At 36.6% G+C, this 23,995-nt stretch overlaps 1 long non-coding RNA gene across 2 annotated transcripts in view; it reads left to right on the top strand.

Moving 5' to 3' along the window:
- The window catches only part of LOC141279460 (uncharacterized), a 506,894-nt gene that overhangs the window by 94,911 nt on the left and 387,988 nt on the right, over positions 1–23,995 (top strand). The window lies entirely within an intron of this gene.

A 23,995-nucleotide genomic window follows, 5' to 3' on the forward strand; every position in this document is an offset into this window, starting at 1 on the left:
ATGGATATTCTATGAAATAAATTGTCAGTTGGGATTGGAAAAACATTTTTAATGACTAAATTTTGTAACTACAACTTATTTAATCATTCTCCTATAGTAAATTTAGACTTATTGCTATGTTATACAAAGTAATACTGCAACAAATATTCTGATATTTACCTCCTTATATTCTTATGTATAAGTGTATCCCTCATTATTTCCTTGTGCGTGTATTAGTATGTATTCCAGCAGACATACTATGGTTTGAAATAATTATACAAGGAGTATGAATGTTTCAGTATTCTTGCTCCTTGATGGCAAATTATTTTGTATACTCACTACCAAATACTGTCGATTTTATCAGACCAATTCCAGCATTTATTCATTCAACAAATATTTAATGAACAAGTTGTGTGTTCTAGACTCAATTACTTGCTTTTCCGTCTTTTCAATTTAGAGAGTAAAATTGCTATTTTATGTTTGTTTAATATTTATCACTGACCAGTTTTTTTTCAAGTTTACTGCTTTTGTTCTTCTGTGAATACCTTACTCATATTGTATTCTATTACCATGTATTAATCTCTGAATTTAACAGATATTTATTGTGCAGCTACTATATGGGCAGACATTCTACCAAGTATGGGGATACAGGGTCAACGAGACAAATCAAATTTCTGCTTTTCATAGAGCTTACATGCCAAGGGATGAGGGAGAGGCAATAAGCGAATAAGCAAACAAGTAAATATTTAAAATGAGAGCCAGTTTTGGACATTTATGTTTGATATGACTGTTAGACATTCAAGTGGAAATTTCAACTACATAATTTACACATCTTAACTTAGTGGAGAAATCAAGATAAAAGACGTTGCTTTTTCTTTTGGAGTGTGAATGTTAGTGAATTATAAGGCCTTGGCCGATTTGGGGGATATGGGATTCTGAAAAGTTATTTGATGCCTCCAGTTCGATTCCAAATTCCATCTATATGTCTTCAGTAGAGCAATTTATGGAGCTACCGGTGCCGGCTGAAGTATGAGGCGTTGTCAGAAGCTGCTGACTCTGTAATGACAGTTCTCCCAGTAGAAAGAGCTGAGGCACAACTTTTATTCACTGCTCCTGAGTAGGAGGGGCTAAATATAGAGTGTTAGAAGAGGAAAGGTTACCCATGATGGAGATCATTGGAGGGGTGATATCAGGCTTTGTGACACACACATATTATCTATATATATAGACCTCCTTTATGTCAACTCATTATCATAATTTTTGGCTGCCTCCAAGGCAAAGAAAGCTACACTTTGAAGCTGTACATGCCTGGTAACAGAAGTCTTCCTCAAGGTTTTGATAAATGAGTGACAAATTTATTGTTTAGCCTTTCCTCCCTCAAAGGATTATTCCCAATAAAATATCCTGGAATTTGGACTTGTACCCCAAAGATTTACAGAGCCAAGTGAGGGCACTTTATGGGAGCCAACAGTAGAAAGGAAGAAGGAGCAATCCATCGAACAGACAAAATGGAAGGCAAAGAAAATTGAGAGAAATATAAAATATTAAAATAGGCTTCAATTGTAAAATAGAAACTATTTTATTTTAAAAAATACTTCTATTTAAGAAATTAGTAGGTGAATTGAATAATAGCATTGCCATTATTGAGACCTGAGTTTGTGGGCTAACAATCAAATGGAAGAAACATTTTGTAAACACAGTAAAAGTTGAAAGTGTTTCACTCATGAGGGAAAAGCAAGCGTCTTACGGGACTAATGCAGAAGATATAAATAAAACATTTTCCATAAGAAGCAAATGAGGAATGGAAAATAATTAAACAAATTAAGAATGGTATTTCTATGAACTAAAGGATTGAATTTGCAGAATTAAAACAGTCCGCAAATTTCAGGCAAAAGAACAGAGAGAAACACATCTAGATATATAGCATAATGATTCCTGAACTTCAGAATGAATATAATATCTTGTAAATTAAAAAAATTTTTTCTTAAAAAATGAAAAGAATGAAATTGACCTTATTTTCATCTATTACACCAAAAGTTAAAGACACTGGAATAACGTGTACAGACAACTAGTAAGAGAAAACAGACCAAGAATTTTAAACTCAGCCATGTGAACACTCCATTGTCATAAAAAGAAGGAAAAGGGCATGTAGTTATTTATAGCCTGTATGCTATTTAGGGCAAGATGCATGAGTCTTCGAAAATGTTTAAATGAGTTCCCTAAATAAAAAATGATCAGACCTCTTAGATTTGGGAAGATAAAGAGGATAGCTACATTGGTTAACAATATATAGAGCTTAATCTAAATAAATGACTAGGGGTATTTAATTTGAGTGTTGAATTAGGATTCTTGAAATGGACGTTCTCCTTTTTTTCCTTATAAAAGTCAAATTTATGATTAAATACAGACAGCAAAATTTTTATATCCTTTGAGTATTAAATATTTAAAATGAGAGGTGCATACATAATTCCTAACTGAAACTTTAGAGATATTGCAGCTTGTCTAATTTTTTTTAAGCTTTTTTTTTTTTAATTTTATTTTTGTCTGCATTGGGTCTTTGCTGCTGCGTGCGGGCTTTCTCTTTGTGGTGAGCAGGGGCTACTCTTCATTGCAGTGCGTGGGCTTCTCACTGCGGTGGCTTCTCTCATTGCGGAGCACAGGCTCTAGGCACGCGGGCTTCAGTAGTTGTGGCTCACGGGCTCTAGAGCGCAGGCTCAGTAGCTGTGACACACGGGCTTAGTGGCTCCACGGCATGTGGGATCTTCCCGGACCAGGGCTCGAACCCGTGTCCCCTGCATTGGCAGGCGGATTCTTAACCACTGCGCCACCAGGGAAGCCCTGCATCTTGTCTAATACTTAGAACAAATTTTATCAGTTATTACTTTATTTTTTTATGTTTACCCAAGTAATCCAACCACATGGTTTATATATAATGGCTGGACACCAATCTGGGGCCAAGTATTTATTTCACTTAATATAAAAAGTCTCTAAATGTATGTAAAATGTTTATTATTTCACTGTATAAACAAATTCCAAGTTCATAAATGGATAATATAAAAATGAAATTATGCCTTCCTCATTTTTATAGCATTATCATTAGAGGTGAATATTAGGTAAAAATAACTTCAAATTCTACTACTTGTTTTACTTAGATAACTGACTTAGAAGGAGATTTTGAGACTTAGTGAACTATATTAATGAAGAATTTAATTTCCTTTCCAATAAAGTATTATTATCACCTTTGGGAATCATTACTTAAGATAGGTAGGCAGAATGTGACGAGGGTTCCTAGTATTCATTAACATAATTAATGTTTTAGAAATAAGAACCCTGAATAAGCCATAAATTTGGCTTAAAATGGGTCTTCAAAATAAATACTCTGCTGTATATATCTAATCTATACCTAGATAGATCAATGAGACATAGGTAGGTAGGTGGGTAGACAGACAGACCTTCAGATAATCAGAGAGCAGCCCTGGTGATTTTCAAATAGACCACATTGAAAAAGCTTTAATAAGTATCCATGTACTATGGTGGTAGATAGACACAGAAGCAAAAGAGAAGACAAGCAAAAGGGTCCTAAAAGAAGTTGTTATTGGAAAAAGAAACAAGAGAGAACATGACTCCAAAAATACTTCTAAAACTGTGAAATAAAGGATGATACAATTGCCAGTGTACAAAGAGTCTATTGGAATAGGTGGTTGGAGATACTGAATGTGGATATGCTGAAGGTGTTCTGATAACGGAGGGGAGTAGCAGGAAGTATTAGTGACCTCATCTTTAGGAGAGTGGAATTCAGAAGCCAGAAATGAACTCAGTGTGAAGAGATGGCATAGGAAATTCTCAATCACAGCAGCAAGAGTATAAGGTGAGAGTAGGTGAAACAAACACATCCACTTGACACAGTAAATGGACTGCCACCTGCATTTCCATGTGTACTCCCTGTGTTATAGCTGAACCTCCCATTCAGAAAAGTTAAGTGAAACCAGCGGAAAGAATGAAAGGGACAGGGACAAGAAACCAGGCTATATTGAAAAAACATCTGCAACATGTATGTCCTATTTTTTAAAATATATTTCATTGGAAACTTTTTATATTCTACTTGGGGGGGGCGGTGTGTGTGTGTCCGTGTGTGTAAAAATGGGGGATGTACAGGTGATGAGAATTGGCGAAAGGAAAAAAAATGAAAGTAGAAAGCAACTTCAAACAAATCACTTGCTATAGCCTCAGGTGTTCTGTTTTGTTTGTTTTAAATATATTTCCTCTCCTTGACTCATTAAAATTTGAGAAATATCCATTTTATTCAAGTTTGAAATAACATATTCTGGTGACCTATTACTTAACTGTGAGTAAAGATGAACTATTAAAAAAAGATTTTGGAAAAGAGAAATGGAGTTAGTAAATATTGAAGAACTGATAAAAATAAATTGTGAGCTGGTTGGTCTTAGTAAATTATTTTTTATACAGGAGTTTATAATTAGATTAATCATATTTTGGTTCATAGCACAGTATTTAAATTGGTCTATGAATGCTTGTGTGTGTGTGTGTATTTACGTGTGTGTGTGTGTGTGTTTAAATTACCAATAATGTTCCTTGTCGTGTGATTGTTTCTGTCACTTAATCCTGCCTCCTAGGCAGAGGTATTGTGTACCATATATGTATGATATATATACTATACGTATTTCTATCCAATATTCATATTTATGTCACTGCATGTAGTCATCTTAACATGCCTTTTCCCTAACATTTTACGATGTATCCATGTTGTTGTATGTAGCTGCACTTCATTCTATTTTACTCTTATTATCATTATAGAAACATACCAGATGTATTAACTTTGCTCTTGATAGACATTTGGCATGTTTCTGCTTTTTGGTTATTATGAAAGTGTTACTGCAAAAATTCTTAAGTACCTTTTCTAGTGTAGCTGTGCAAGGGTTTCATATATATGTGTGTGTGTGTGTGTGTGTGCTTTTAACTATTTACATATCTTAGATTAATATTTGTCTCTATCTCCCTCTTTCAAATAGAGAAAGCCTGTAGCCTTTTGGCCACTTGGAGCAGGGTGAACTAAAGGAACTTTTAATATACCAGTCCTGTGGTGCTACAGTTTCTCTACAAACACAGATTTACAATAAAGTGCTCATGCCAAGCTTTTCCTAATGCTGTTTCCCTCTCAGTTTATTTTTTGAATAGTCTTCTCTTTCCGTGTTACTCACTGTACCGTGGTCGTAGCCCCTTGATTTTGTACAGAAAAACATAAAGCTGGACCCAACGTGTAATTCAGGAGGTAACCCAAAACACGGTCTTCTAGTTCGTATGGACTAGAATTGAGTGAAATTCTGGAAAGGCTGTGAACCGTCCTTCCAGAAAAAGCAGGGGCAGCTATTACATTTGCTATTACCTAAACATTCCTAGGTACCTTTGATCTCTTTTATTTAGTGGGTGGCAAAGGCTTTTGGTACAACTACAGAATTCACTGCTTTATTCCTTTAGAATTTGTGAACTAATCCTCTCGGCAGGCATGAAAAAAAATGCTAATGTACTTTAAATATATTTGGATGCCAATTTAGTCCTCACGGAGCGCTGCAGATGTGGATGCTTGACAAATTGTCACAGAACAAGTTTGAAAAATTGAGTCAGGTGGTTAAGAATACATCTTCAAGGGCAGCATCTGACTGAATACTTATGTTGCTTATAAAACATGTAGACTGCTTCTTATAAAGTAGGATATATATATCACTACATATATGCATACACACACTGTATATATCCTTTGTTAATATATATAAAACATGTATGTGTGTTATATCCTACTATATATATATACATATATTATATATTCTACTATACTATGTAATTGTTGTTTGCTTAAAGTTTGTTTAAGCAGGAAATATCCTAGTCGTTTCAGCATTGAAAACTCCAAGTCACATTGCTGGTCTAAATGCAGATAATAATAATAAAAAAGAATTTTTTTAAATTTTAAAAATAGATAAATGCAGATAATAATAATGCTATATGTACTCTTAGTCTAAACAGTGAGGAAACGATGGCAACTGTCAGCTTTGCATGTAGTATATGACCTCTTATGTCTAATAAGGGAACAGGGACAATGGATTCCCAAGGATTCTTTAATATGAAGGTATAAGCTCTTATCTGGTATAGTTAAACTATATGAAAAGGATGTATGTGAGCCTATCCTTCTTTGGGTTGTACGTATTAAAAAGATAAATGGAGATGTGCAATGCTGTTACTGCCATAATAGATTCCTAGTCCTATCTGGATTATTTATTGCTTTATTTAAACTCGTTTGCAAAGATAATATTTCAAAACTCAGGCAGCCAGTACGGCGCTGTTTAATTTACAAAGTGCCTATAACATCTAAACTATCATACAAGCCAGATATGTTTATAACTAACCTGTTGACTCAAACTGCCTGAATACAAGTGCATTCATTAATGTGGCAACCTCAACTATCCAGAAGGCTTGTAGGAATGTGGAAGCAGTATTGAGGTCAGGAAGTCAACGTGCTAAGGAAAAGATCTCAGACACTGTCTCAGAGCTTAGTCTAGTTTTGAGCAAAGTTCTTACAAGTTTGATAAGACCGTTTCCCAGCTCACAGAAGCTTATAAACAGTAAATAAGAAAGATGGATTGGGAAGAACTCAGTAGCTGCTGGTGGCCGACAGATCAAAGACAGGTCCTTGAATGGGGGTGGGGGAGAGCTGCAATGATTAATGAGACAGTCTTCCTCTTTAGAAGCTCACCTCCTAGATAAGGATAGCTCAACAGTGAATGAAAAAGAGTAATTATAAAAATCAAAACACACGGAAAAGGTCATTCAGTGGAAACGCAAAAAGATTAATATTTTCAACATATTTCAAAGTGACTTACCCTTGAGACCTTTGCTCTTTTGCTATTCACTGTAATAATTGATTCTTTTAATGATACCCTACCTCATTAAGATAAGACTTTTATTCATCCACTATATTTAAGTACATAAGGGATACATATTATTCTTGGGACAGCTATAAATGCTGTTTTTTAAAATAAAGATAAGCTCTGAAAAATTCAGCTTGAATCAGCTAGAAAATTATCTCATATAGAAGCCTATCCTCTGACAATGTAGGTTAAGATTCTTCACAGAAATTTAAAGTTATTTTGGCACCTCCAAGGCTATGGGAAAAGAGGCAATAGACATTCTTATGGATCTAATATACTTCCAGTGATTTCAGTAGTAATATCACATGTGAGATAGATAACTGTGTTACGCTTTGTAGTTATGAGAAAATTCCTTAAGATTCAGCAAGTAGATTTAATCAGCTCACATAGAGGGTAGCCCTGCCTGCATCATTAAAGTCATCAAAAATAGTTAACATTTACCTGTCTGGTTATTGCAGATTATAAGCTACTCTCAGCTCTCTTAATTGTTCTGGTAGTAAAGAAAAGAAGATAGTATCAGGTAAAAACTGTTTTTTGGGGCTTCCCTGATGGCGCAGTGGTTGGGAGTCCGCCTGCCGATGCAGGGGACACGGGTTCGTGTCCCAGTCCAGGAGGATCCCACATGCCGCGGAGCGGCTGGGCCCGTGAGCCATGGCTGCTGAGCCTGCGTGTCCATAGCCTGTGCTCCGCAACGGGAGAGGCCACAGCAGTGAGAGGCCCGCGTACCGCAAAAAAAAAACCCACAACAAAACAAAACAAAAAAAACTGTTTTTTGTTTTTTTATATCATTAGTTTAGGCTTTTAGACTATTTAGAGTTAAACTTCTTAACCTTTAGTATTATTTCTGCAAATGAGCAAGAACACAGGGACATAGCTGTGTAAGAGTTGTGTTTTGAGTTTAGTTTTATGAAAAGTTTAAAATATGACCAGAGGAATTAGGGAACACATTCAAGCAAGCATATCCTCCACTTGCTAATAAGGCTCTTTTCAAATAGCAAATATTTTAAAACATTGAATTAGTTAAATTAAGGTCAGATTTATGCAGCACTTTCATGTATGTGTTCACTGGTCACAGAGCTAATTTGAAACTGTGAATCATGAAAAAGAAAAATCTGAATAGGGTTGTTGCTTTATGTTTCCTAAAATGCTTCTACACACATGGTCTCATTCTATCCTCATTCATTCTAGAGCAAAGTGTTCTTATTATAAGCATTTTGAATTAGGAAGAAAAAGAGAATAAAAACTTCTCAGATGAGTAATACTGTTAAGTGTTACCTTTTGTGTAGCACTTATTATGCTTTTCATAGACTAATTTAATTCTTACAATCCTTAATATGAACATGTTATTAGAATATGTATTTCACAGATTTGATTTTTAATAAAGTCATCCCTTGGCATCTGCACGGATTAGTTCCAGGAGCCCCTGCGGATACCAAATCCAAGGATGCTCAAGTCCCTTAGATAAAATGGCATAGTATTTTCATATAACCTGCACATATCTTCTCGTATACACTTTAAATCATCTCTAGATTACTCACAATACCTAATACAGTGTAAATGCTATGTGGATAGTTGCCGGTGTGTGGCAAATGCAAGTTTTGCTTTTTGAAACTTTATGGAATTTGCTTTCCGAATATTTTCAATCCATGGTTGATTAAATCCATGGTGCAGAACCCGTGGATATGGAGGGCTGGTTGTAAATAATCTGTGCCCAAGGTCACGCACTTTATGAACGATGAAACCGGAATTCAAAGGCTGGCCTATCCGGTGCTGCAACTTTTTGTTAAATTTATATTATTACATGTGATCATAGTTTATTATCTATGTTTTACAAATGAGTAAATTGACATTCAAAACATGTCAATGAATTGATCAAATTCATTGATCAATCAAAGAATTGATCTTTGACCTAAAACCCAGACTTCTGATTTTAAATGCTGGGCTCTGTCTATATATTGTTGGCTTTCTACCATGAGTCTAATTCAAATATATTTGTGCTATTTTTGCTTTCTTTGCAGTTCACAGTAATCCTTTGTTTCTACAATGTGTCATCAAAAATATATGCAAACTGTATGACCTTTATGAAATAGCTATTTATTATATCAATGTTTAAGTAAAGCATGTTACTACTTGATTAGCAAGACTAGGGTAGGTTGATTTTTAATATAAGTATGCACAGAAATGTTGCAACAGTGATTTTTTTAATATAAATTCAAATTTCTCATTTATAATCTACAAATGCCTTAAGAGCACATATTAGTGAAATAATTTTTTGGCCATGCAATTTGTGTGCAGTTGTTATGATATTATGATGAATGGCTTTTTTCCTGCCTATGTTTTTCATTGTAATAATAAAGAAAACAAAGTTAAGAATTATGCTCTCCATGTCATTAAGCATTCAATTTCCTCTACAGACAGGAAGTAGTTCTAAGGTCACCTGTGCAAGTATATTTAGATACTTCAGTGAGTGTGGGGACCTGGCTGAATTGCAAGTGAGTTACAAATGAAATGGTGACCAGTCTTTCTTCCAAAAGGCCAGTGACTTTTTTGGCTTTTGTTTTACAATAAATATATGCCTTAGATACATCAACTCAACAGATGATGTATGTGATTAATTATGGGATTTCTGGTAAGGCTAGTATTTCCTTGCTCTCATAATATGAAAAAAATTCAAATATGGAAACAATCATTTAAGGTTTTTCTTGCCTCTTTGGAGAATAATAAATTTTATTATTTTTAATATTCTTGGTTGCAAACACCTTATTTTTTATAAATTATAAATTTTGAAAAGAGTGGAAGTTACGTGTCAAAGGGCTAAATGGATATATTAGAAATATCTGCTCAAGATCTGCTGATGCTTGCATGTAGTTTTGCTTGTAGTTTTCTACCCATGCATATGCTGCACCATTTTACATGGCTTAAGATACCAGTTAAGCCTAAAAAGACACATAATTGTAACATGTTTAAATTCTCTTTATTTTGTAGATACTAATGTGGTTTAATGAAAAATCATTCTATTCTTTGTGTGTTCTTTGTTGCTGAAAATCAGTGAGATGAGAACAAACGTACTTTTATTAGTGCCTTAAGTAAATAACCCTAGACCTAATCGTATTATAACTCATCCACGAACAATGAAAGGGCTACTCTTAAGTCCTCCTATAGGAGTTGCAGAGGGAGCAGAATAATTCAAAGAGATTCTGCAAGGTAAAATTCAAAAAACATATGATTTGGAAGAAATTAATACAGGATAATCTATATTTTAGGAGGAGAATTCTAGCAACAGATAAAACCATAGATAAGGAAGGCAAAATAAGGCTACATTGATGAGTAGCAAGTGTAGTTCACTTGTCTTGAAAATATGGCCAGAAAAAGAGCCCTGGCAATGGAAATAAGAAGGTAAGTATGAGAATGAAGATCATTTCTGATTTGGAATCACAGGAATTTGGTGACTTGATGAGTTAGAAAGGTGGGGAGTAGCAGATGATTGTGGAAGATTATAGTCCTATTTTCACACCTCAATCGCTGTGCCTGCAGTAGAGTTACAATGTAATTATAATGTGTGAAGCTTTATTGCTGTTATTGTGGTTACTATAGTCGGCTAGGTTTGGCTTAGTTGGAGAGACTATTGTCCCTGGTCTTGAATGCAAATTTTGAACGAAGACTCTATATGTTCTCTTAATCCTTAGATGCGAGGACTCTTTTCACAATTTTTTGTAACAGCCTATTTTGCTCCATGAATCAAAACACGTTTAAATCATTCTCTCCCATTTCCCTTGAGTAAGAAACGGTTATCTTACAGCTGTATTGGGCCAACCCCATGCTTAATTTCTGAGGGTATCTGGAATCCCAGTACTGACTGGATGGGCTACTAGTGGATGAATGAGATAGTTAGTGACCTCAAGTGTACTGCTCAATGTTTGAAGCTCCTCCGCCATCCCTAGGGCCACTTGTCTATTGATGTCTTATTGTTGGTACAAAAGTTTAAATAGCCTGTCCTGCCTATGTGACCAGTAGGACATGAAAGACCACAGTGGACTGACTCTCTTGAAATTCAGATTCCTGTGGTAAGCTGAATAATAGCCCTCCCAAAAGATATACATATCCTAATCCATGAATACTGTTCATGTTACTTTATATGGTTTAAAAAAAAGAAAAAGGATTTTGTGGGTGTGATTATGCTAAGTATATTGAGATGGGCATACTATCTTAACTATCCAAGTGAGTACTAAAGGCAATCACATCTATCCTTATAAGATTAAAGCAGAGGAAGATTTGTCACACACAAAAGAGGAAAAGGCAATTGGACCATGAAGGCGAAGACTGGAGTGATACAGACACAATGGACAACGCATCCATCCACTAGTAGCCAGGGAATGTGGACAGCCCCCAGACGCTAGAAGAGACAAGGAACAGATTCTCTCTTAGAGTCCCCAGAGGGAGCACAGACCTGCTGAAAGTTTGCTTTTATCCCAGTGGTGCTGAGTTTAGAATTTTGGCCTCCAGCACTAGGAGAGAACCCATTTCTGTTGGTTTCAAGCCACCAGGTCAGCAGTAATTTCTTATAGCAGCCACAGGAAATTCATATAGCTCCTCACACACGTGTAGGTGGCTTGTCATCTGAAGACAAAGTTTATTCTGTGTGACTAAGAAGTGTTCCAGGGGAATTAAGCCTGGAAATCTGCTGGGCCCTGTCACTTACCTGTGCTTTCTTTCTGTTTTATACCATGTTATTTGCCTTTATTATAGCCTTCATGAACATGCTCTGTAGAGGTTTGTGAGTCCTGTCAATTATCTGACCTATGTAATCTTTGCAGTTCATATTATAAATAAGATTTTTGTAACAGTTCTTGACTCAGTCATTTAAGTAATGGCTAACTAAGGGTTTGCTTGAGAGGAAGAAAGTGGGAGTGAGAAACTATTGTTGCCAGGATGGCTTCCTAGCCATCCCTGGGGTGAGGTCAGGAAAACACTCGGAGCATTGAGGTAGGGAAAATATATTGATGCACTTGCAGTTGGTAGATCCCAGGTATGGATGAATCATTAAATTAAAGACAATAGAAATTCAAGGAAGGACATGTGTAAAAGAGATTCCGTACTAAATGAAATGGCGTATCCAGGAATATATGACAGCGGACCACTGGAAGTATCCATTGCACACGTGACTAGGTGATTGGGATGCCATTGAGCCCACAAGAAATCTCCTTCAGGAGTTTCGTAACACCATAGCTGGATGAGCCCCTCCCTATAATCAGTTATCAGAGGGTGCCAAATATGCATCTAGGTTTAAGGATGGTAGCTCAAGAGTAGAGGACAGAAACTCAAATTGGAAGACAGCTGTATTACAATGCACTCATTGTTGTGATTTAACTGAAGATAAAAAGGATAAATCTGCTGAATGAGTAGAATTAAGATCCATCGGTATTGTCAATGGCATCAATAAACAAGAGCATAGCAATATTAATATGGTAATGCTTTTTATTATTTCTTGGGCAGTAGCCAATGGACTGGCAATAAAGTCTGAAAATAGGGCTTGGGTAAACTGGAAGATAAAAGGAATCCCAGATGGGGTGTTATGTTATGGGAGTGCTTATGGACTTGGAGGGAAAAATCAAAATGTGGTCAGACTAAGGGAAACTTTACTCTAGCATGTGGTCCTTATTCCCAAGGCGGTACACTTCTGTCTTAGCTGGATGCTGGTGTCTCAAAGAAGTGGTGATAGAATCCCTCCGGACTGGCTAGGCTGGACTGTCTATATCCCCTAAGACTATGTGACCTCTGCTGTCTTGGTTCTGTTCTCAATACCATAATAGTCATTTTGTGTAAGCATCAGACAGATTTCCCCTGTTCATACAGAACTAAGCCCTCAATCAAGGACGACTGCTTCCTAAAAGACAATTTAATTGTTTTTCATGGCTTTTCTAGTTCTTCCATGTAGAAGCTGCCATCAGGTCTGGGGCAAAAATCTCTTTAAGCTGCATTTAACTTTTCCAATGATATTCTCTCCAGTTATGGTGTTAAGATTTTATAATCCAATATTCCCTTCCACTTGCTTGATTTATTGTTCATTCTTTTCCCACACAGCTCATAAGTCTTTTCTGCCAAATCTCCCAATTTTCACTTTAACCATTGTTTTCACCTCGAAGACACAGTGCATCTATGTAGTTAGTTTCCTATTCTTAACAAATTTACATTTGCAAATGTGTAAATTTAACCTATCTGTAGATTAAAACCAAGAAGGAGAGCCTACCCTGTTTATAGTTTAGGGATAATTCAGTGATTATTGTTTAATCAAATAGAATTACCATACTAGCATTTTGTTCTAGATTGTCAAAAGTTCAGAAATAGCTGAAGTAAAACCAATAAATCACCAAAGCTGTAATTAGTAAAATTTTTTGTACACACACCAAGAAGACAGTTTGCAAACGGACCATTCAAACCAAAACATGGAATGAGGCTCAGGGGTTTATTGTTATAAAGCAGCTTAGATAGTGAGAAAACAGTGACTTTATTTTTCACAGCGATTGGTTGCAATAGTAGACTTTTCTTAACTCATAAGAACTGGTTACTGGTTACCTCATACCAACCTTGGGAAACAGTTCAGGTTTTGCTTATGATTTCCAGAGGCATGAACAAGAAATGACCCAGGTCCAATTTATCTTGCAATTTAAGATAAAGTGTGCTTTGTTTGTGGGACTAAACTGGTTTTGTCTGCTCAGGAATTTTCAAGGCTGGTCTCCATTTTTTTTTTTTTTTTGACAAGACAAACCTCCAAAGGTGTAAAGTTTATTTAAATTTGGAAAAAAACCCTAAAATATAATATCTGAATTTTATAGAAAATTTATTTTTGGTATATGAACTAGATATCTAGTTGCCTATATATTCTTAAACTGGTTATATCTCCACATTTAGTAGTACTCTAAGCAGCCTAATCTTTGAATTAGCAGAGTATTATTTTGAGAAAATATCTGTTTCTTCTTTGCAATTTTCCCTTTTTCTTCTTCTTCTTTTTTTGGGGGTGGGAGGTTTTATGCTCATTGTCACAGGAGAGAAAAGTTAGCAGAACTTTTTAAAGCTTTTTAGCAGAATTTTTTAAAGCTTTTAAAGAGTATTATTTTGAGAAAATATCTGTTTCTTCTTTGCAATTTTCCCTTTTTTTTCTTCTTCTTCTTTATGGGGGTGGGAGGTTTTATGCTCATTGTCACAGGAGAGAAAAGTTAGCAGAACTGAAAAAAAGAAAGAGCTTATAGATGTCTTTGCATTTATTTTTTAAAGCTTCAACTTTTAGAAGAAGGAAAATTTCAGGTACATAATGAGTATATTTAAGGAGCAAACAGGTAGAATTTATTTTTTATTTGCAGAAACATAAAGATATTTCTTTAAACTCAAGAGAAGGGCCAAGAAGAGTGACCCGTCTTTGGTCAGGGCGCTATGGAAGCAGCAAAATCACTATGAAGGGTAACTTCGTGGAACGTCTTAGCAGCCAGTATTTTAAGTTCCCACTGAAATCTGCACGCACCAAAGCTGTGTGGCAGCCACAAGGGAGTTACCCAACCAGAAGTGGCCACTGGATTGAAAATCGGGAGATTCAGCAATAACCCGTGTGAACAGAAGAAGTAGGGACACATCAACCTCTCTCATTAATGCCTTGGAAAGGCCTGAGACTCTGAAGTAGAATATAATCACAGGAAGTTCTTTTTTTGTCAGAAATTCAATGGTGGTGTTGAAAATAATATTTCTTCCACGATAACAAAAGTTATATGTCTTAAACAATGAGATACGGACAAAATTCCTACCTGTTAGATTAGGCGGCTTTTCTTGCAGAATTCTTTCTCTTTAACAGAGTAAATAGGAAAGAAGGCATGCAAATTATCCCTTGCTTTACAAAAAGAGATACATCTTCACTAGTTTTAATAAACATATGACCATTTGAAAAATTTATTTTCGTGATTCAATTAAAGCATTGGGTGGTTCAGTTAATACTTTTGGTCATGTAGTCATGTTTTTATCCTCAAGGGGGCACTTTAATATAAGCTAAACAACCTCCCAGAGGTATTTTCAATTCTCTATGAGCAAAATGCTTACTTCCCGGAGCATCTGTTTTTCATTACGATGATGTTTTCCATATGTAGTACCTGCACTCTGTTCAGTGTACTAAAAACTAAATAGAGTTGTCATTGTGTAAAATGAAGGATTTTGTTTAAGACAGGCAAATCCTAGTCTTACCTTTTCCTTTCATCATGGTTTCCTATTGAGATAGGCTTTGTCAGATCAATAAGAAATTGAAGAGTATTTTTGTTCTGTGAATAGTAAGTGAAATTTAATGCACGAGACTTGGTTGATTTCCTGGAATTATTTTTCACAGCTTTTTCTATTTTTCTCATGTTTGTATTTTAATCAAATATGTGTTTTTGGTTAATAGCTCAAACAAGTTACAAATTCCGTACAAAGGATGCTTCTTTCCACCCTGAACAATAAAGGTGTTGGGAGAAGTTCCAGAATACTGTCAAGGAAGAAAAATAATTTCCCCTCCACCCTTCTAATGTCTTAGCTGAGACCCCCTGTAATAAAAGACAGATTGACAGGAAAACAAAACAAAACAAAAAAACGTAAGTTCAATAACATGTATACCTCCTGTACACATGGGTGATATCCAGGAAAAACTGAGTAATGCCCCCAAAGTGGCCCAAGCCACCACCTTAAATACCATCTTGAGCTAAAGCAAAAGAAGATATTGGGCACTGGGAAAGCCAGCTGTGTGAGGCTATCAGGGCAAACATGGTAAACATAGGAGAATTTGTTATGCAGATTTAGGTCCTTGCTTTCTTCATTGATAAGAGCTTCTAGAGATCTTGTCATCTTTCTCTTGCTGGTACAGAGAGGGAGACACCCTTTCAAATGGAGATTGCTCTTATACAGGTAGATGTCTCTTACAGAATAACTTCTACTCAGCTTTCAGTGCTTTATTTCTTTGCCTGCTGTTTTTTAAAAATAATCATTCTAGGGCTTCCCTGGTTTCACAGTGGTTGGCGGTCTGCCTGCCGATGCAGGGGACATGGGTTCGTGCCCCGGTCTGGGAGGATCCCACAGGCCGCGGAGCGGCTGGGCCCGTGAGCCATGGCCACTGAGCCTGCGCGTCAGAGCCTGTGCTCCGCAGCGGGAGAGGCCACAACAGTGAGAGGCCCGCGTACTGCAAAAAAAAAAAAAAAATCAGTCTAAAATAATCCTTACTCCAATGAGACATATTTGGGGGTGGCAAATTTTGTTCCTCTCCGATACTCAATGCCATGTCAGTGGTAAATATTGAGGAGCAGGAAGGCCAGCCTAGATAGAAACATCTCAAAGCTAGAGCAGAGATAGAGACAGAATAAAGAAAAGTTACACACCCAGTTCTAGAGTATGTCCAAGACTGTAGTCATATGTGGCCCTCAAAGAAAAAAATCAAAAAGTAAAATTCCATTTTCTGGCACAGGTAAGAGAGGCATTGTCAAACCGAAGTCTGTGTACAAAACACAAAGTGAGGCCAAAGAAACTGAAACATCAGTCTGAAGCAGAAAAAGGTTTATTGCAGGGCCAAGCAAGGAGAAAGGGTGGCTCGTGCTCAAAAGACCCAAACTTGAACTCTGGTGGCTTTCAGGGAAGAGTTTTGAAAGCAACACTTGGGATGTGGGTTGCAGGGGGCATGACTTTCTTCTGATTGGTTGGTGGTGAGGTAACAGAGTGGTGTTCCAGGAATCTTAGTTATCCTCCTCCACCTGGGTAGGAATCTTAGTTTCTGCAGAACAACTCCAAGATAGGCATCAGATTGTTATGTATATCTCTTGAGGAGGAACTAGGACTGTTTTATCCCTGAACTTTTTTTTCTTGACTGCTTTTCCTTTGTTTCTGCATTTCCTCACTTCTCTAATTAGTAACTGCTGCTGCCTGCTCTTTGAAACTCAGGGAAGGCCTAGGAGACTAAAGCCTTTGTCTACAAACAAGAAACAGGGTGGGGGGGAGGGAGTGTGTCATGGAGGGGCTTTTGTACCCGGGAGGGCCCCACAGGGTCCTGCTGGGGTTCAAGTCCCCCTTTTCTTTGTTATTCCTCAATCCTGAGGGGAACACATGCAAGACAAGAAAGGCAATAAAGTATTGGATAGAGAGATTAATCATAAACTTGGCCGGGAAACTTGATTTTAGGGGGACTTGGTTTCAGAGGTACACAGCTCTGAAATGAATAGTTATGCCTCTTAAATTATTTGAAATGGATTTCCTTGATTAAGTACTGTTACCCGAAAACTGGGTTTGCCTCTTGGTGAGTGTTGAGCCAAAAGACACAACCAGGCCAAAGACTGGGAGAAGGAAGGTTTTATTACTTGAAGCAAGTAGGGAGAACACCAGGGATCTTTCCCAAACAGCAAGATTGGGGAAGTTTTAAGCTAAAAGTACAAGCATATTCATGAAGGCGTTTGGGTGGTAGACAGAGTCCAAGCTTGAGTTGATTGAAGTCAGGAGGGTCAGAAAAGGTCAATGTCATCCTCCCTAAGGTTCTGGTTGACCTGGTGGTTGAGCACTGCAGGCTAATCTTTACCATAAAAACAGAACTAGGAATCTTTACAACTGATGTTACAACTGATGTTGCTATTGTTACTTTTCTTGCCTGCAAACAGGCAGTGTCTCTGCATTCTTTTGTTGCCTTAACATCATTAATTGCTGAGACCCGTTCAAGAGCAAGCATCTTGGCCAGGCTTAGCTTACAAAAGGGCCTAGGCCAAAAATGGCTTCCCTTATGTAAAGAAAGCCATGCCTAGTTTTCTTTCTTTGGGGAACCCCAGCCCTATCTTTTATATAATATCTTAGTAGTTAAAAATCAGATTTAAATTTTTTTAGTGTTAATAACTATACTTGGGCTTCCCTGGTGGCACAGTGGTTAAGAATCCGCCTGCCAATGCAGGGGACACGGGTTTGAGCCCTGGTCCTGGAAGATCCCACATGCCGCGGAGCAACTAAGTCTGTGCGCCACAACTACTGAGCCTGCGCTCTAGAGCCCACGAACTATAGCTGTTGAAGCCCACGCACCCTACAGCCTATGTTCTGCAACAAGAGAAGCCACCGCAATGGGAAGCCCGTGCACCACAACCCCCCACTTGCCACAACTAGAGAAAGCCCGCACACAGCAATGAAGACCCAACGCAGCCAAAAAATTAATTAATTAATTAAAAAGTAACTATACCTTTACTTAGAATATTGACAGATAAATAAATTAGTGAATGATAAAACATAAAAATTTTAAGGTCTTTAATATATTTTCATGTTTATTTTCTAAGTTATAAATATTAACCATCATTTCTATCATTAACCATCAAAGTTAAATATTAACTAACATTTTTGCAAATATTTTTTCACTCTATGTACCAACAACTACTTTTAATATCAGAATGTTTTTTTATCACTCAGTCTTAAATTCAGGCTCTATGTAGGTTTAATTAAGATATTTAATTATAGAAAAAGTAATAAACCTATAAGTCATATAAAAAACAAAACTATGAAAAACACCAGTAAAACTTTGAAGATTATATTTGCAAGGAACTATCTTATTTGCTAATCTCAACTATGTAACTAGAAAAATTGCCTTATAAAGAAATGCTTTCCATTTGCTAAAACTCTTCACAGAATCTTTATTCAACATCATGCTATATTTCTTTAATATAAATTTAATATAGCTATCAAATATCTGTGTGCTATGTCAGGGTACTTAAGTTTCTATCCTAGTGTCCTTTATAAGTGAGCATTCCAACTCGAAACTTTCTACTCAAAATTTCAACTATAGGTTGTCAATACACTTGTAATTATTAAAGTTCAAATTTCATATGAGTTTTGAAGGGGAGCAAAATATATCACCCCAAAGTATGCCTCTTTGGCATATTGATTTTTTTAAGCTAGTTCTTTTTAAGAAACAGCAGACAGGGATGAAGCTCTGGAAACTGAGTAGGAGTTACCCTTTTGCTAGAAACATTTACATTTATATGGAAAATTTCCATTTGTAATGCTGTCTCCCTAACTGTAGCAGGAAGAGAAGAATAACTAAATCTCTAGAAACATTTACAAATGGAGAAGGTGCCCAATTAAATCTGCATAACAACCATACCCTTGTTTACTGTGCTTTTCCTGGTAATCTGTACCAACGCCCCAGTCCCACGACATCTTCTTTTGTCTTTAGCTGGAGATGGTATTTAAGGTGGTGGCTTTGGCTATTTCAGAGAGTTACTCTGTTTTTCTGGTTCTCTCCTATGTATAAGGAGGTATACGTAGTATTAAACTTTGTTTTTCTTGTATTAATATATCTTATATGAATTTAATTAATATACCAGCCAAAGAACCTAGAAAGGAAGAAGAAAAACTTTCTCCAACCCTTTCTTGGCAGCTAGAGGAAAGAAAACAAAAAAACATTGCTGAGAGTTGTATGCCATCCCTGGTGATCAAATTATCTTTGGGTTCAGTACATAAATTAGTATGTACTCTAGAATTATGGTTGAATATCTTTTCGGGGATTCAGGAGGGATCACAGGGCACTGAAAAAGCCACAGTAATGTGCAGATTCTGGGTTGATATATTTAGTCTCAGGGAGCAGTAACTTCGTGGAACCGTCACCGAGACCCAAGTCTACTGGCTGTCATTTCCTGGCACAAGAAAGATTCCAGTTTTTTTTAAAAAAACTACTAGAAACTGGAAATAAGAACTATCCATAAATACCAATATTTACTGATACGCATCATGTTCCAGGTATCTTCCCTGAAAAGATGGCTATAAAACTACTCAAAAGGATATGTCCACATTTGGGGCCAGCAGACTTTATTGGAGAAATATGAGAAAGAACACAAAAATCTGGCGCTCAGACACAGGAAACATGGGAAAATCCAAAGAAAGTAAAACATGTAAACATAAACATTACTTCTGAATATACTTTATCCAGTAGTTTTAACCGACAAGTGTATGGCTGCAAAATTAATTGTATTGAACATTAAAAACTGAAACCGTGGCCCCTTGATCCGTTGTTCCACCTGAGAGCACCCATTCTTAATAGCTTTGAGGGCTCGGATTATTTCAAGCTGGTGAATCTGCAGAAAATATTCATTTCTCACAGACATTCATTTGGCCTTGAGGCTCACAGCACTGGAGATTATAGTAATTGAACTTACTCACACCAGCTGGGTTACCCAGAGTGGACTCTCTTCTAAATACTTTGCTTCTATCTTAAGGCTACTGTATTATTAGGTAAGATGTGTAATTCATTACAGTGTGTAATTTCCACAAAACTAATAAAATCGAGAGTTTAAAAATGCATAAATGATGTTATAAAATAGACCTTTATAGGGCAGAAAGGTCTGGGAGAAAAAGGGAGTTTTATTTTTCTTCTTTTTGAAGTTGAGCTAAACTCTTGAAGCCCCGATTAACTGGGTGTCAAGATATCAAACAGGAGCTTCCCTGGTGGCGCAGTGGTTGAGAGTCCGCCTGCCGATGCAGGGGACACGGGTTTGTGCCCCGGTCCGGGAGGATCCCACGTGCCGCGGAGCGGCTGGGTCCGTGAGCCATGGCCGCTGACCCTGAGCATCCGGAGCCTGTGCTCCGCAACGGGAGAGGCCACAACAGTGAGAGGCCCGCGAACCGCAAAAAAAAAAAAAAAAAAAAAAAGATATCAAACAATAGGAAGGACTGATAAACTTTCAGTGAACTCTCCTCCCAGAGAATTTATGTTGGATAAATGATAAGTGAACTTTAAAGCATTAGGTTTTCTGTCTTCTCTTAACCTTTACAGCCCTTACATCCATTTTAAAAGAAAACTTCAAGTACCAAGCAGAGATCCAAAGAAAGATTAGAAAATGAAAATTGGACTACTAGTTTTCCTGGTGGAATGTTTCAGTGGTCTAAAACTGGCCAAATGATTCCATAAATTGTTTACCTTTCTTCCTAGAGCTAAAGGTAAACAATTTAGAAAAACTTATTTTTCCATGGTACACATGGCTTCACTTCAGGGAAAGTAAGGTGTAGGATAAATACACACATACACAATACACACCTATATATGTGAAGTAGTCATTTGTTTACATGACGGTGGTATTTTTCCAACTCTAAATAACATCAGGTATTTGCTCACTCTATTCTCTTCAGAAAATATTTTCTGAAACATATCCTGCATATTAATAATTGTGGATTTGTTATAAAACGCCTATGATTTGATATAAAAAGCCATCAAGAACCGGAACTAGGGCTTTTCCTGGGGTACAAAGATTAACATTAGGCCTAAAGAACCTATTGTATAGTCAGCATAGAAAGAATTACTCGAATTTGCTCCAGAGGTTGAAAATAAACATCCTGCTGGTATTTAAATGAATAATAATATATAAGGGAGGAGTGTTGCTATTTCTGCAAGTCATCTATGACAAAACAATTTCTGTGATTCTGTAAGTGAAGAGACCTGAAAAATACCAAGATGAAAGGAGTGTATCCTCAGGACTGGAACACATCTTAGTGTTTTTGGAGAAGGAATGTGTCAAGATGAAAAGAAGGGGACGCAGGTGCTGAGATACGCACACATTGTACAAAATCAGGAACTAAGTATGTCTGTTTTTCAGGAAAACTGACCAAGAGAGAGAAACACTGTGTAGTAGATACGTGTGCTCTAGTCACCAGGTGGAAAGGTACTGATAAGATTGATCTGGTGCAACAATGCATCTCTTAAGACTATCAAATTCTCTTTTTTCCCCCCCAATTATTTTTTGTCTAGAAGCTTTCATCTTTACCAAAATTCTTTTGAGAAGGTAGAGAATCTTTGTAGGAAAATACCTTGATAACAACTTGGGTCTTAGGCTAGAACATGAGGGAGCCCAGATGTTGACCAAATTAAGGGACCAAGAGAAAATATAAGATGGTAAGATGGGGGGAGGTAAAACCAGCTGAAGAAGTCTTGGAAGTCCACGTGTCTTCCTTATGACCTTTGACACTCTTCAACCCAGCAAGTGTGCACCTGCATGCACACTCACACCCACACCCACAGAGACCATGTCTTCAGTAGAGACTCCAAGGCTTCAAAATGTTGAAGTATCTTTGGATATGGTAGATGAGTTGGACTTATTAGACTAACATAGGTGGAATAAAGGCAATACTCACATGTTTCAGAAAGCAGAAAAGCATGTGGAAGTCAGTGAAATAATATGAAAGAAAAAAAAATAAATTTTCAACAGTAACAGGCTTTAAATTTGGTGGTTCAGCCAGAGTTAAGAAGGTCAATAAGATGCAGAGAGTGATCTAGCTCATACCTGGCTTTTATAAATCTGGAAAAGCCCAAGTATAATAAACACAGTGGTTTCCATCATCTTGGTTTGATGAGCATCATTCTCAAAGCAAACTCTTGATGCATTGATAGAGTGAGTTTTGAATCTGTGAATTTTAATGAGTCCTTTGGGCCCTGGTGAGCCACAAAATTCACTCTATGACGTCTCTGAAATTTTGTTATTTTTCTAATGTCTAAAGATGAAATAAATAAGAAAATGTGAATAAGAAGCTAGCTATCAAGGACTCTAGTTGTAAGTTGCTGAGTTTCTAACTAAATTGTTTTCTTCAAGGAACGGAACTTCTATGAATGTGGCTCTGAGCTCTACTTGTTTTTACTTTATCTATGCGCTCATATAATTTTATCTGAGAAAATGTTTCTGTTCCTTATTGTGAAACTTCTGAAAATGAAAGCAAAGGAAAACCATCAAAAGAAATGATCATCAAAATGCATATGGGAGGTGATTATGTTAATGCTAAGGGAATGAAGCATTGTTTAGGTTGGCATAATGGAAAATGACCAGTAATAAAATGCCTGTCTGTGTTTGAGGTGAAGGAGTTGATAACTGATGAGTGTAGACACTGGATGATTTGAGGTCGACCAAATGAAGAGAAATTTTGAGGATATGACTTTGCACATGTAGGTTTGGGAGTCATATGTGTGGTTCTATATTTCAAACCTAGGGGAAGAAATCATTTTTATAGGATATTAAGAATAGAAGAAAAAGTACAGAGGCATAGTGATAAAACTGGAACTGAGAATTCTTTTGAAACATTAAGAATGTTTTTGAATTCTTCAAATATGTTTCTTTAAAGCAAAAATCATAACTTCCCTATTAATTTAATTCCGGATCTCTTTAAATCTAAAGCGAGTGTGTTGTAGACAGCATATAGTTTGGGCTTGCGTCTTGTTTTGTTTGTTTTTTTAATATATTCAGTCACTCTGCGTCTTTTGATTGGTGAGTTTAATCCGTTTACACTTAAAGTAATTATTGATAAGTAAGGACGTATTACTGCCACTTTGTTAACTGTTTTCTGTCTGTTTTGTACTTCTCTTGTTCCTTTTCTCTTGCCGTCTTTCTTTGTGGTTTAATCATTTTTGTGGTGATGTACTTGGATTCTTTTCTCTTTATCTTTTGTGTATCTGCTATAGATCTTTCTCTTGTGGTTACCCGAGGCTTGCATCCAATCTCTCATAGTTCCAAAATCTATTTTAAGCTGATAACAACTTAACTTCGATACAAAAGTTCTACACTTTTATTTCCACCCCCTACACTGTGCTATTGATGTCAGCGTTTACTTCTTTTTATGTTGTGCATCCACTAAAACATTTTTGTGGTTACAATTATTCTTAATACTTTTGTCTTTTAACTTTTATACTAGGATTAAAAGTGATTTACATGCCATCGTTACAATATTCTGTGTTTGTCTGTATATTTACTTTACCAGTGAGATTTGTACTTTCACATACTCTCATGTTGCTGTTTAATATCTACGCATTTCAACTTGAAGAATTCCCCTTGGTAATTCTTGTAGGGCAGGACTAGTGCAGACAAACTGCCTCAGTTTCTCTTTATCTGGTAAAGTCTTTCTCTCTCCTTTAGTTTAGTGTACCATAAATGTAAATGCATACCCAATAAATGTTACTGAAGAAAGACATCGCATAAAAAAGGAGGTAGGATAGAGGAAGTAATAAGAGAAACTACAAGGGAAGTATTGAAGAATAAACCCATGAATAAGTGCAAGAAGAAAAAACACACCCTTACAGG

The sequence above is a fragment of the Tursiops truncatus genome, chromosome 9, assembly GCF_011762595.2.
Source record: "Tursiops truncatus isolate mTurTru1 chromosome 9, mTurTru1.mat.Y, whole genome shotgun sequence".
In the NCBI taxonomy this organism is placed as follows: Eukaryota; Metazoa; Chordata; class Mammalia; order Artiodactyla; family Delphinidae; genus Tursiops; species Tursiops truncatus.